Source organism: Cervus elaphus, chromosome 21, assembly GCF_910594005.1.
Source record: "Cervus elaphus chromosome 21, mCerEla1.1, whole genome shotgun sequence".
In the NCBI taxonomy this organism is placed as follows: domain Eukaryota; kingdom Metazoa; phylum Chordata; class Mammalia; order Artiodactyla; family Cervidae; genus Cervus; species Cervus elaphus.
The window spans coordinates 47,665,554-47,680,577 of record NC_057835.1 but is presented as its reverse complement, the minus strand read 5'-3'; positions in this window follow the sequence as shown (position 1 = coordinate 47,680,577).

Genomic DNA, 15,024 nt, shown 5'->3' with positions numbered 1-15,024 from the left:
GAATGAGCTTCTTGGCCAACCCAGTTTAGGAGAAGGTATATGGTGGACAGGGTTAAACCCCAAGGGAGGAGGTCAATGGTTTGGTAAGACCTCACTGAGTGGGTTCAAGGCAGGTGTCCAATGCCAGTGGGATGAAATCTAGATCAGAGTCCAGATGTGTTAAAATGTACTTGGTGAACAATTGACTTAGGTGGAGAGTAGAGCTCACTAACTCATTAATTCACCAAATATACTTAAGGAGCGTTTAACTATGATATGAGGGCGAGAGGCACAATGAAAAAGGAGACAGATCAGATTCCTAGCCTCATGAACAGAACTCTCCTCTGGCTCATTGAACATCAAGGCTACCGTACTGAAGCCAAAAAGTTAATCCACTGTTGGGGATGGAATATATAAACCTATTCTATTTTTACTCCTACTTCCTCTTCAATGTAACACTTCTTCAAAATTATACTGAAACAAGTCGGACAAGGAAACTTTTTTGATAAAAGTACCACATTACCATTTCTTGAAGAGCAACATTAACATATTTCTTCAAATACATTTTTACATTCCTGTAGGCTGACTAATTTTGATGTGAACAAGAAGTTCCCACGTCATTGGGTATACCCACCCACACCACTTCTTTAGAAGACAGAATGTATCTTTGTGTCTGTGCTTGGATGAATATTGACCCCTGATAAATGTTCCTCCACATTATTATCTTCTGTGACCTACACCAAAATTCAATGAAACACAGATTTGCCACAGATTGTCACTTTCATAATAAAGACAGGTAGGAAGAAGGGAGAAGTGAATCAGACATTTTATAATTTTTTAAAACGTGAGTATGGTTACCTTGAATTAATCACCATGTTGGCATCTGCAACTAGAAAATAAGACAGACTGTGTCCATACACTTTTAAAATCCATATAACACTTTGGCTGATGTCTTTTTGACTTTAAAACCCTCACACAGGCTAATTTATCAAAAGTTAAGTAAGCCTTATTCTTTGTACAAATCTGGTTGGTGGGCTTTTGGAGGAGGTGAGGGAGATGAAGATCGTCTACAACCCATCCCCTGATACATTTTTAGGATGTCAGTTGGGAAGAGTAATCATAAGCTCCATCACAATGTGTGAAAAGCCAAGATACAGAAACATTTCCTAGGTCTTGAGAAAATGAGGTAAGTGGAGACATAATTGCAAAACACATTCAATTTAAATCCAATAAAATCTAGGTGAATATTTTTACTAAGAAGTATAGAAGAATGGGATGGGAGTGGGGTGGGAGGTAGGCTCAAAAGGGAGGGGATATATATGTATACATATGGCTGATTCACGATGTTACACAGCAAAAACTAATGCAACACTTTAAACCAATTATTAATATATTCTAATAAAAAGATTAATATATAAAAAAGAACTATAGCACACATAATGGACAATTGTGGGAGACTCTTTCCTAGGAGATCACAATTTCATGTGCATGTTTCCTGAATCAACTCAGAGAAGACGATTTTGAAGAAATCTTACCAGAAGAGGTATATGTGTTTTTACACATAGATGTTTTCTGGAAATGTTTATGTTTAAAATAATAATATGTTTCAGAATATGTTTTCCCAAGCTCCCTGATTTTTCTGATCTTATCTTTGATTCTGCTGACATTGGTACATTTCAGGGACTCAGTCTCCGGGAAGAATGAAGGATTTTTGTACAGGCACTTACAAGCACCAGAGTTCTCTCATCCACAAAACCAAGATATTATCTTTGCCCTAAAGGACCTTAGGACTTAACGAATAGAGTGAGCCAACACAGGAAGCTATTTCCAACACAGTCCAAAATATTTGTCTCTACATTTGAGAAAAAAGGAAATCCAAAAATACATTTTGAGACACTGGAGTGAAATATCAAAAAACACAGTTTTTTTTTTTTTTTTTTTTTGAGAAGCTTGGAAATATTTTTTCTGGGTTTTCTAACCCTAAACACCCTTGCACAGACAGATTGGATAAAAAGTGTAGGGCAGGGAATAAATATATATGTTTGTGTCTCCATCTTTGAAAGTGTAAAAGAAAAAAATTCCTAAGCTCTTCTTTCTTCATATAATTTCCTATATTATTGGGGGCGGGATGGAGCATTACATGACTGCTCCTTTTAAAATGTGTTTTAAGTTTTCCTCATTCTTACATTTTCGAAAATTCAAGAGCTCAGGACTTCCCTAGTGGTCCAGTGGTTGAGAACCTGCCTGCCCATGCAGGGCACACAGGTTCGATTCCTGGCCTGGGAAAATCCCACATGCAAAGGGGCAACTGAGCCCATGTGCCACAACTACTGAAGCCTGCACACCCTGGAGCCCGTAGTACACAACAAGAGAAGCCACTGCATTGAGAAGCCCACGAGCCACAACTAGAGAAAGTCCACACACAGCAACAAAGAAGCCCAGCACAACCAAAAAGAAATAAAAAAATTCAACAGCTCAGTATGAAGTAATATGCAGGTCTAACCAATTCATGCCTGTATGAATTTTCAAGATGGTAGGCACAGGGTGAAATTGTGCAAGAAAAAAAAAAGGGGGGGATGTATTCCTTTGATCACCACAAACAAAGCCTCAGGTCCATCTGGACAGAAATAACAAGATATCTGGGTCCTGGTATGTAAACTTCTTACACTGGAAATCTTTACTGTCAAACTTTATAATCACTCCTAAATAATTGGCATTCTTGGGATTCTGAAATCTTACATTTAACATAGTCATGATGGCTTATTAGTTTCTGGGAACTCCTAGCCAGAGTTGTTGGAAAACATCCTCACCCTTGGCAGAAGTATAATTATCACTTAGTTACCAGGATTAGAATTCCTTAGTTCCTTTCTTCTTAACTCGGCTTCTTCCATTGACACCCAGTGATGAAGAGTAAAAGGCAATTCCACTTTATTTCGTGCAAAGATCACTGGAAGTAACCCCACCTTCTTTAGGTTTCTGTGCTCAGCATCCATAAGAGATCTTTGGATAAGCATTTGATCTAGAGAATCTCCTTCCCATCAAGTTCAATAGAGTCCACTTCACCTCACCAGAACCAGACAAATTGATTCTAACTGGTATCACAGCTTCGGGAAATATTGTCCTAGAAGAATGCCATTTTTACAGATATACGGTGTAGCTTGGGGTCATAAGCACTTCTCACTATGCCTCTACTGGATGACCTCGGCTGAGGCTATTTGGTGTGGTAAAAGATAATGTGGAAAATATTCAATGGCAAGCAGCAGAAGAACCTGAGACCCACTGGACTTTAAAAACCTCAAGGAATTAAACCTTTGAGACTTTGTCATATTTTATCATTTTCTGTGTCTCAGCTCTTCCAGGGCTTTCCTCAGAAGCCTCATGTTTAAAATCAAGTACCTCTAACTTCAAGATATTTGGTGGGCATTGAGGTTTCTGTCCACAGTCCTGTGACTTTTGTCATCAGCAGCTTCACGCACTGTCGTTTTTAAAGATGTAGCTTCTGTTTTCTGTTTCTGTGTTTACATTCTCAGCATCCCATCTTTCTGCTAAACTTGATCTCTCCAACTATCCTAGGACAATAAGGAAGAGTTAGTCTCTCATTTACCTCCTTTTGCATGAATTTATGCTGATAGCAGCATAAATTGTTTTTTTCTCATTAATGGACTATTCAAAATAAGACTTTGATTCTTTTACCACCAGGTATTAGGCTTAGCCTTAACCTATTCTGACATGATGAAATGCTATATTATCCTTGTTTCTTTTTCTCCCATATAAGCTATTAGATCAATTTTACCATCCAGCTCATGATACTAAAGGTCTTAAACCTAGATCAAAGAAATCAAGGATGAATTCAAGGACTGAAGAAATAAAAATCATCAATACTTTATTAATTAGCAAGAGTGATATCCACCAAATTACACATCTGAACAAGTTCCCTTTTTTATTTCTCACTAAGATTCACTCAAAATACTGGTAATACTCTGCACCCCACATGAGGAGAGTAATATACTATGAGAAGTCCTGAGCAAATCAAACTTCCTTCTCTTCAAAAGACCTTGTCAGAAACAATTTATGCTATTATATGACAATAATTCTGCAAATCAACAAGCCATGTCATATATGCCTAAAGAGTAGGTTCCAGAATTTGAAATTCTATGCTAGCAATTTTAAAAGTTCACTTTACTTGAGTCTGTATCACAGCACATAGACATTTCCCATTCATGTTATTTTAGAGACTTTTCATGGGCAGTCCTGGTCAGAGTTCCCCACAGCTATCCTGGACATGGAGGTGGGATTTGAAGGTACAGAAATGAGGTAGGTTGCTTTGGGTTACAATGTTGAGTGAGGAGACCAAATATCCCAAACCTGAGATCTTAGGTATTCTAATATTTAAAGGTTAGGGAGAAGGAGAGGGGTAGGTTTCTTAAGATACATTGTTAAAGAGTACAAGGAGAATGTTAGTACGCTCAGGAACATTTCAAAAAGGGAGCATTAACTTTATTGAAAGTCTATGAGAGTTCAAAGACAAGCCATTAAAAAGTACCTATTGGACTTGTCAACATGAAGTCCTAAAAGAAGTTAGCAAAAGAAATCTCAATAGAACAAGAGAATCAGGAGATAAAGTAGGCTTGGGTCTCGGGGGTAATGGTCTGCAAAGAGTAGAGATGATACGCATGCGGGCATGCTAAGTCGCTCCAGTAGTGTCCAATTCTTTGTGACCCTGTGGACTGTAACCTGCCAGGCTCCTCTGTCCTTGGGATTCTCCAGGCAAGAATACTGGAGTGGGTTGCCCTTTCCTTCTCTAGATCTTCCTGACCCAGGAATCAAACCTTCATCTCCTATGTCTCCTGCATTGGCAGGAGGCTTCTTTACCACTAGTACTGCCTGAGAAGTCCCAGAGGTGGTATATATAGGTAATATTCTTCAGGAAGTTTTCCAGTAGAAGAGAGTTGAAACAATCAAATCAAGAATGGAAACTGGACATTATCAATCAAAATAATAGTACAGCACTAACTAAAGTAATTTGAATGCTATGTTAAGCATTTTACATGTGGTTTCAATTTAATCCACAAATCAACCCTATATGGCACACGCTATTATCATCTCCATTTTACCTATGAGTACATAGAGGCCCAGAGATTACAGAGCATCCCTAAGGTCACCCCACGAGGATTTCATTTCAGGCAATTCAGTCCAGCGCTTTCATTGCCGAATCATTGCACTGTTCCACCTTACCATGTAATTGGCATATTTGAAAAGTCCAGAGTTTCTGCTCTGGCTTTGCTAGTTAGGTTCTAGATAAAACCTTCACAAATCAGTTTTTCAGGGCATGTTGTCAGTGTATACAGCACACGTATTGATGGATGTGTGGAGAAGAGGAAAAACTGTCCAAAAACCTCCTGTTTTACAACAACTCCATCAGTCATGAATTGGTTTGGAACTTAGGAACATATTGTCTTCATCTCAAAAAGAACAAATGGGTATTTCAAGAGTTTTGGAGACTACTCTTTTTCTCTGTCCCTCAGAAGGCAAGAAAAATTACAGCTTCACATAAAGGAAGTGACTCTAATAGAGACAGAGCATTCCAGGGGGATCTGGTGGAAAACACTTAAAAGCCAAACATGATGAAGTTCCTGAAAGAACCTTAAGAAGCAACTGCTTTGACCTAGAGGAGGGAAAATGACATAACTAGGCTTCCCTGGGCTGGAGTGGAGTGACTGTGGGATGCAGTGTGGCAGGAAGATGGAATGCTCAGGGGTCATCTTAAAGGACAGTGTGAGTGCCGCTGGAGGGAAGCATGGGCCTGTGGGTCCCCCCTAGTGAGGATGCCTAGTCATTTTGGGGGATTCTGAAAGCATTTGGGTCCCACTGCTGTAGGAATAGTATTCTAGTCTGGAAAAACCTATTCCCTGCCTTCCTCTTTTATTACTGTGATGTATATAGTGGGACAGGACTTCCCAGGTGGTTCAGTGGTAAAGAATCTACCTGCCAATCCAAGAGATGTGAGTCTGATACTTGGATTGAAAAGATCCCCTAGAGGAAGAAATGGCAACCCACTCCAGTATTCTTTTGTGGGAAATCCCATGGACAGAGGAGCCTGGTGGACTACATTCCATGGGTTTTCAAGAACTGGACATGCCTTAGCGACTAAGCAACAACATGTTTGCTCAATAGCTACTTTATAAAGGGCCAATTCAGGAAGAGAGTTCAAGGTCTCTTGGTGTACTCTGGCCCTACTATGTTCAGAGCAGTATTTTAGGAACAAGGAGTGTTTTATTCAGCGTCCTTATGTGAAAGAGATGGAACATGTAAATGAGGTAAGTGAGAAGACTTGAAAAGGGGAGCTTTTACAAAGATGTAGGCAGGTTAAGACTGAAGTGACCGAGCATGCATGCTCATGGGCAGTTAAGAGAAACCACCAAGAGGTGATGAAACATGGGGGGCAGTAACAGCCATGCCTATAGGGCCAGTCTGAGGAATGGGTTACCACACTTGGAGAGAGCTCATGGGAGAGCGATCCAAGAGGAACTGTGGCTTAGAAGTAGGAAAGCGACCTTCTGCCAGGTGGGGAGGGAAACCAACAGATCATTAGCTGACTAGCATCTCCTACTCCTCCCTGTTAACCCACAAGTGCTTCCCATTGCTAATCCAAACCAGAAACCAATGTAAGGGATCAGCTGTTGTAGGCTAAAAAATTCAACCTCTCTAGACTCTAACCACAGTGGAGCCAGGTAAAGATGGAGTTGAAGGGCAGACAAAATAATCCACCAGAGAGACCAGAGTCCAAACTCACCTCTTTAGCAAGCAGAGGCTGACAATGCCTACTAGGGCGTCTAGAAACAAGGATATGATAAGGAATTTGGAAGGCCATTAAACTTAGAAAGGCAGCAAGCAATGGACAGCCAGGATTAATAGAGACAGTGCTGACAAAGCATCAGAATAAAGAGATGAGCAGAATGGTAGATACCAGATGTGAGGCAATGGGACTTGAACCCAGAAAGAAATAGGAAAGTTTCAGTGAAAGTTAGAAGGTGAGGGAGGAGAGACTCTCTAAAATAGTAGAGTTGGTTATAGGGACTTTTCACAAAATGTATACAGATTTATTTTTAGGAGAAGAAAGAACTACTAAGTCTACAGAGCTGGTTTTGGCAGATGCAAAGGGGACTAAAAGATATTCCTAACTTTAGGAGTTTCTAAATCGCCAATGCAAAAGGGTCAGATGGAATTCAAGTGTACCATCCATATCTGCATATTCTATCATCTTACGTCTTTAAGCGCACTCTTGTGATCCCCAGTCCTTGAGAACTTTAAAAAAAGTTTCCACAAGACCCTGAAATTCTTTGCTATCATGGGTATCATACTTAAGAAATGAAAATGTGTATATACAGTTTTATGTCTAAATTCTTCAAAAAGTTATCAATAAATTGGTTATCATGAGTCTATTTTAATTCTAATCATAACAACACATAAAGTAAGACTCAAATTTTATTGTCAATCAGAGTCAACTCAATCAAGCAAAAGTCATTTGTGCAAAGAGTGTGTTTCCCCATTCCCTCTGCCCCACTACTTCTGAGCTTATAGCTTTCCCTTTGTACTGCTTCAGGCCAGAATATTTTTTTTGACTTTTTATTTTATATTGGAGTATACTCAATTAGCAATGTTGTGACAGTTTCAAGTGCACTGCAAAGTGACCCAGCCATACACATACGTGGGTTTCCCAGGTGGCACAGTGGTACAGAATCAGCCTGGCAATGCAGAAGACACAGGTTCGATCCCTGGGTCAGGAAGATCTCCTGCAGAAGGAAATGGCAGTCTACTCCAGTATTCTTGCCTGGAAAATCCCATGAACAGAGGAGCCCGACAGGCTACATACAGTCCATGAGATTGCAAAGAGTCAGACATGACTGAGCGACTGAGCACATGTACACAAACATGTATCCATTCTCCCCCAAACTCCTCTCCCATCCAGGCTGCCACATAGCATTGAGCAGAGTGCCCTTTGCTGAGCAGAAGATCCCTCTTGGTTATCCATTTTAAACACTGCAGTGTGTACATGTCAATGCCAAGGCCAGAATATTTTAACAGCAGGAAAGAGCAACTCAGCTCAGACCGACTGAAGCAGGGGAAGAAAGTGGGAAACATAGGGCTATTGCTAGATTGTGATTCATCTGGATCCAAGTCCTGAAAGGACTCTGCCTTTTCTGGGTTCTTGTCTTGATGTCCTTACAGACTCTTATGCCTTGATGGAACGCTGGCCACTTTTCAGCCTCATGTAGACTCTCATTCTTCCTCTTCACCAACCTCTGTGAAAATGCAGTGTGTCCTGCTGGCTGTGACACAAGATCCCATTGTTGTCCCCACAGAGCTTGGTTTTGGCCTGTCCCAGCACTAAGGCAGAACAGCTGAGATGGGGAAGGAGTAAGTAACAGTTCCAGTAACTCATGGAATCTCTCTCTTTCTGTGTCTCTCCTTTTTCTTTCTATGTTTTGATTTATCTAATCATCTACCCATCTAGGAATGCATCTATCTTTGTATAGAGTAATACTGTTTTGAATTGTGTGGATTAGAATTGAAGGGCTAAGTAGGAAGAAGGGAAAGAAATGAAGAGGGATAAAGGACCTAGCTGTGCCATTACTGCACCTTCATTTTGCCCAGGAGACGTCATCCATCACAATCAACCCCAATTACTTGTAAGGAACATGCATCCTTGAAAGCCCTAGACCTGAATTCTGCTCTCGTATCCAGTGAGTTAAGACCAGTGGGATTTTTGATATAAATATCTGAGGAGGCACCGATACCCATCCTGCTAAATTGTAAATTGCCTCCTACAGCCATTCTCCCTTCTGTTCATCCTTGCCTCCCAGTTTCTCAGTTAACTAAGGCAGGCAGGCTTGTCTCTGCCAAGTGATTCAGCCCATGGAAGCTGAAGTTTGCCAATGCTGCAAAAATAAATTTATTTGCACTTCCATAGCTCATCTCAAAAATTCATCTCAACGCTGCAATCTCATCTACAATACAGTATGTTTACTTTAATATAAAACAATGTGCCTACTGGCTGTTTCAGGCAGTAGAGAAACACAGACCGTATTTCTCCTTTACACTGGACCTCTTTGGCACACTGCTTGAAATATCTTGGTCCAATAAGCAGGGCTGTGTTACTGCCTCACACAGAAACCAAACTTGGGTAAGACCATGGGGGTGTGATTGCCAGCTGGAAATCAATTTGATTGTGTAAGATCACTTTCACACTCACTGAAATTTTAAGTGCCCTGAGTATTTTTACGATTACCAGACATTTCCTAAATGAAGAACTAGCAATTATGGCAATGACCATGAGGTATTTCAGGTTTTTATTATGTTCATGGTGATCCTATTTATCTTTTCTTTTTTTTTATCAAGCTGACATTTTCAAGGTGAGAAAGGCTTTTTCTGTGATTTAAAAAAAACATATGGCTACTGAGTTGACACATTATACCTGGCAATTTGACAGCGCCATCAGTCAATTTGAGAATCTAAAGTTGTTCCAGCTACAAGAATAAGTGCATGTGTGCTCTTTTATTCTGCTGACCTACCACTCTTTCTGGTCCAACAGGGCATACACTTGACCGTTGATCTTTACCACCCCTGTTTCTATCACTGGGCAAGTTCCTTCTTGTTCATCATTCTCCTTGGCCTGTACTGATGCGGGTGTTAGAGACCATGCCTTCTTTCAGGGTTGAATAGCTTTTGAAGCTTGCATGTGTGCATGCTAAGTCACTTCAGTCATGTCCCACTCTTTACTATCCTATGGACTATAGCCTCTGTAGGTTCCTCTGTCCATGGGATTCTCCAGGCAAGAATACAGGAGTGGGTTTCCATGCCCTCCTCCAGGTGATCTTCCTGACCTAGGGATTGAACCTGCATCTCTTATGTCTCCTGCTTTGTCAGATGGGTTCCTTACCACTAGCACCACCTGGAAAGCCCCTTTGAAGCTTGACTGTTCTTCAAAAGTTTGGGACCACAGGATTGTTTTAGGTCTCATCTGAAGGAATTTTTAAAGCCAGAGTTGTGATCTCTTCAGGGATGCAGTTCCTTTAAAACTCAGCAGTCTTCTCCTCTTCTTGCTATAGGTTCCATGTGCCAGCAACCACACACAAAATTCTTTGATAGGAAGAATTTTCAAACCTGATGTATTTCTCTGTTTCCTTGCTCTGTGCCTGTCCCATTCCCTCTCTTGGAGACTCTCTGGAGGCAGTGTTGGAAAGTCTACAGTCTTCATCTGTCTTTACCCAGATTACTTTATTTCAACTGAGAAGTTTTATTAAACCTTTTCTTGAATGTCTTCTAGCATCACATCTTTTTTTTTTTTTTTTTTTTATAGTCCAGGTCTTCTATCTTTTTTACACCCATTGTGCCATGAATTCACATGGATAGGCTCCAACTTGAACTCAAGTTCCCTTCCATTGGTTCTCATGAAGTGTGCTTTTCTGGGTAGGGCAGGCTGGTGCTTCAGTTGAACCCAAGTGCCTTTCTCTTTTGGGCTTTCCTTGTAGCTCAGTCAGTAAAGAATCTGCCTGCAGCGCAGGAGACCTGGGTTTGATCCCTGGGTTGGGAAGATCCCCTGGAGAAGGAAATGGCAACCCGCTCCAGTATCCTTGCCTGGAATATCTCATGGACAGTGGAGCCTGGTGGGCTGCAGTCCATGGGGTCGCAAAGAGTCAGGCACGACTGAGCGACTAACACTTACTTACTTACTTACTTACCTTTCTCTTTAGCTTCCTTCTTTTTCTGATCACTTTCCTTCACATGTTTCAAGACGTTTTCTCCACTCTTAGAGTGCTTAATACCCTCGCAAGGCACATTAATTCTCTTGGCAGGAAACCTGCCCTTAACTTGTTTGTTTACATAATGCCAACAGCATGCTGGGTGACACTGTAGGCTCTTCTAGTTTTGCCATGGTAACATTTGTGGGACATTCCTTTTTGAAAAGTGTCCATTCCTTTGATATCTACAATGTCACCTTTCTTGTAGATTTGCCTGGATGTAGCCAAAGGAACAACTCCATGTTTTCTAAAAGGCCTAGAGAACATGTAGTGGGAATGCCTGTCCCTTTGTGTTGGTCATTTTGGCAAATTACTAAAAGATGGTAGTTCTGAAAAGAAACTAAAAGAAAGGAGCATCTTCTTTAATTTTTGGACGCCTTCTGATGTGGCAAGAACTCAATTTCTGCATGCTGTTCTCTTTCAATTCTGCTTACATACTGGCCAGTTCTTGTCAGATTTTTTTTTTGCATAATAACCTTGCCAAAGGCAGCCAGTAATAGCCAATAGACACTAGTGTTCTCATCTTATACATCCATTTCTAACAAGTTAAAGACATTTATTCTGTCTATGGAGTTACTAGAATCACAGTTCTTTCCAGCTGCTCTTCTACAGTATAAACAGAATAGATAGTTTCTCATAATCCTAGCCTGTGATATGGATCTTCTTGATGACTAATAATGAAGCTAATGTCACATATTATAACTTATTTAAAGCGGTTTGATTCAAAATACCAATTCCTTTACTGGTCAGGATACATTGAGGTATGTCTAAGTAAATGCACTCTCAAATCATAGGGGTTTAATGCACCAAATGTTTAATTCTCATTCATAAGACCCTTAAAAATAGACTGGGGAGTCCTTCTCCATCTCTTGGTGGCCCTGTGTAGAGCCACTAGCTTCCTAGTTGCCGCAAAGGAGAGAGAGATCTGAAAGACAGCAGAAAATTATTTTAAAGGCCATGTCTGGAAGGAAGTTCATATCATTATTGCCTACATTCTTCTAGCTAGAACTCAGTCATTTTGCCCTATCTAGTTGCAAGGCAATCTAGCAAATGAAGCCTTTCTGTGTGATTGTAAGAGGAAAATGTAGTAAACACATACCATTTTCTCTGCTGCCTGCAAATACAAACTGGTAGTTAAGTATAATGACCCTGATTTTACTGTGTATTGGTCACGGGACATTAAGCAAGTTACTTAACCTCCATGTGCTACAGTTTCTTTCCATGTAAAATGGGGATTGTGAAAGGGTAACTACATCAGAGGGTCATAGGTTTGTATACGTAAAGTAATTAGAGCAAGCCTGCACACCAGTAAGTGCTATGTAAGGTTATATAAGAGTTACACAGCAAATTGTTGAAATGTCAGTACAGAGCACACCAACATAATTAGCAAAGGAGCCATTCTATAGTCAGTTGATTTGACTAGAAATACTGATATTTAAAAATCCCAGCCCATGGGGCTCTAAGGCCAAAATAACTCATGCCTCTCATTCTGTGTCCTATTATTTTAGCTCATTTCAATTTTGCAGGATTTGTTTTAGATAGTGTGTTGAGCCAATAGGATGAGACACTAGTGAAAATTCTTCAGATGGGCCTAATTTGATACTCACGTAAGAAATACTCCTCCTGAAGGCTGTAGAGGAATTATCTGATTAATGACTGCCAAAGTCACCAGGAATCGAACGTGAATGAGAAAATATTGTCTTTTATTTATAAAATGGTTTATTTACCAAAAGTTAATAAGCACTTTTTATGTGCCAGATATGGAGTTAAACAAAAAAGCTCTAAATAATTGATTTTCCACCTGGTGGTAGAAGCAGACTATGTGCTCATGGAGTAGAATTCATTATTATCTACATTTTAATAAATAAGAAACTGGAGTTTGAAAAGGTGCTATAGATGCTCTACTTTTCTTCACTAACACAGGAAATGATGAAGTGAAGATCTGCATCCAGGAGATCTTGTGCCTGCACCCAGATTCTTTATCCTCCTCCAGCATATCAGTCAGGGTGCTGGCAGGAAACCACTGGTACACTCAAAATGGATAAGTCAGGGTGAGTTTTAAAAAGGGACTTTAGGGACTTTCCTGGTGGCCCAGTGATTAAGAATCTGCCTGCCAGTGCAGAGGACACAGGTTTGATCCCTGGTCCAAGAATTAAGATCTCATGTGGCAGGGTGACTAAGCCTATAGTCAACAACTACTGAAGCCTGCATGCCTAGAGCCTGTGCTCGACCATAAGAGAGGCCACCATGATGAGAAGCCTGCATACCACAATGAAGAGCAGCCCCCACTCTCTGCAACTAGAGAAAACCGCGCATGCAGGAATGAGGACCCAGTGCAGCCAAAAATTTAAAAATAAATATATTTTTTTAAATGTTCAGAAAAAAAGGAACTACTAACAAAATTGTGGGCAAAGTGTGGGGAAATGAAGGGATAGTAGAGTACACCAGGGCTGGTAAAAATTGAGCACAGTTCCCACCTGCAGGACTGAATGGAAAGAATAATAAATAACTATGGGAAGTGAGAGAGAGGAGCCTACCTATAAGAGAATAAGAACTTAGGTCCATTGTCAGATGAATGGATAAAGAAGATATAGGTGTATACAATGGAATGTTGCTGCTGCTGCTGCTAAGTCGCTTCAGTCATGTCTGACTCTGTGTGATCCCATAGACGGCAGCCCACCAGGCTCCCCCGTCCCTGGGATTCTCCAGGCAAGAACACTGGAGTGGGTTGCCATTGCCTTCTCCAATGCATGAAAGTGAAAAGTAAAAGTGAAGTTGCTCAGTCGTGTCCGACTCTTCATGACCCCATGGACTGCAGCCTACCAGGCTCCTCCGTCCATGGGATTTTCCAGGCAAGAGTAATGGAGTGGGGTGTCATTGCCTTCTCTGAATGGAATGTTACTCAGCCATAAAAAAGAATGACATAATGCCATTTGCAGCAGCATGAATGGACTAGAGATTATCATATTAAGTGAAGTAAGTCAGAGAAAGGGGAAAATGTGAGAGGAAGGATAAACCAGGAGCTTGGGATGAACACAGGCACACTAATATATATAAGATGAATAACCAACAAGGACAGGCTGTACAGCACAGGAAACTCTACTCAATATTCTGTGGTAACCTATATGAGAAAAGACTCTAAAAAAGAATGAATATATATATATATATTTCTGAATCACTTTGCTATATACCTGAAACAAACACAACATTGTGAATCAACTATATGCCCAAAAAAATTAAAATAGAAAAAATGAGAACTTAGGTCCAGGGATGTATGAAGCCCAATGTGACCCCACACGGAAGGGTCAAGGGCCATAAATACTCAAAATCTCCCTCCCTTGGATCTCCTGCCAGTGTTTCTCATTCACCCAAAGTACTTGGAAGTTGGAGAGAGGCTGTTCAGCCTCTGGGAGAAAGTAAGAAGTTGGGAAAAGGAAAAAGAGAGTGAATCAGAAGGGAGCATGTGAAGATACCCCAAGTGGAAAATGAAGGAAAAATGATTCTGAAGTGGCAACCCAGATAGTCACCACAGCCACTTTCATAAAGGGTACACTCACCTGTTTATACAGCAATTTTTCTGGAAAGTTATGTTAGCCAAGAATTTATAGTGGATTTAACTTAATCTTCATAGAAACAGCCCTCTTTTACTGTAAATATTACCTCTGTTCATTATTATGGAATTATTTTGTTATAGTAATGTGACCTGGTGAAACAAGTTTGGAAACACACACACTTGCCTCTGAGGAAGCACACATATTAACAGGTGATAACTGAAGCAGGCAGGCTAACCCAGATGTCCACTCTCTGCAAGAATTCAGTGCAATGGTCATTGTAATTTATCAAGTGATGAAGTACATCAGTGAAACCAAAAAATAGGATTGAAAAGGCAGGGAAGAGAGCTTCTAGTTGCTAAGCTTCTGGCTGTTTTACTCTGATATCTTAAATGCAGAAACATTTGTCTGGCTAGAATATTTCAAGTCATTTTTTCTAATCTTTTCTTAGAATATCAACAATCTTCAGTTTCTGATCAAAGCTGTCAATATGATTAATTTCTGTGCAATCCTCATGTCTGAAAATTTCATGGATCAGCATCTCCTCCAACTGCCGGTTTGGTCCATTTTAACAGCCTAGTTTTGCAGGCATTGTCAATGATTAATGAATCCTGTGCGGTGAACTAGCAGCTTGCTTGGTATTTCTGACCTGGGTACTTTAAAACTCATTACTGGTACCTACTGAAGCTTTT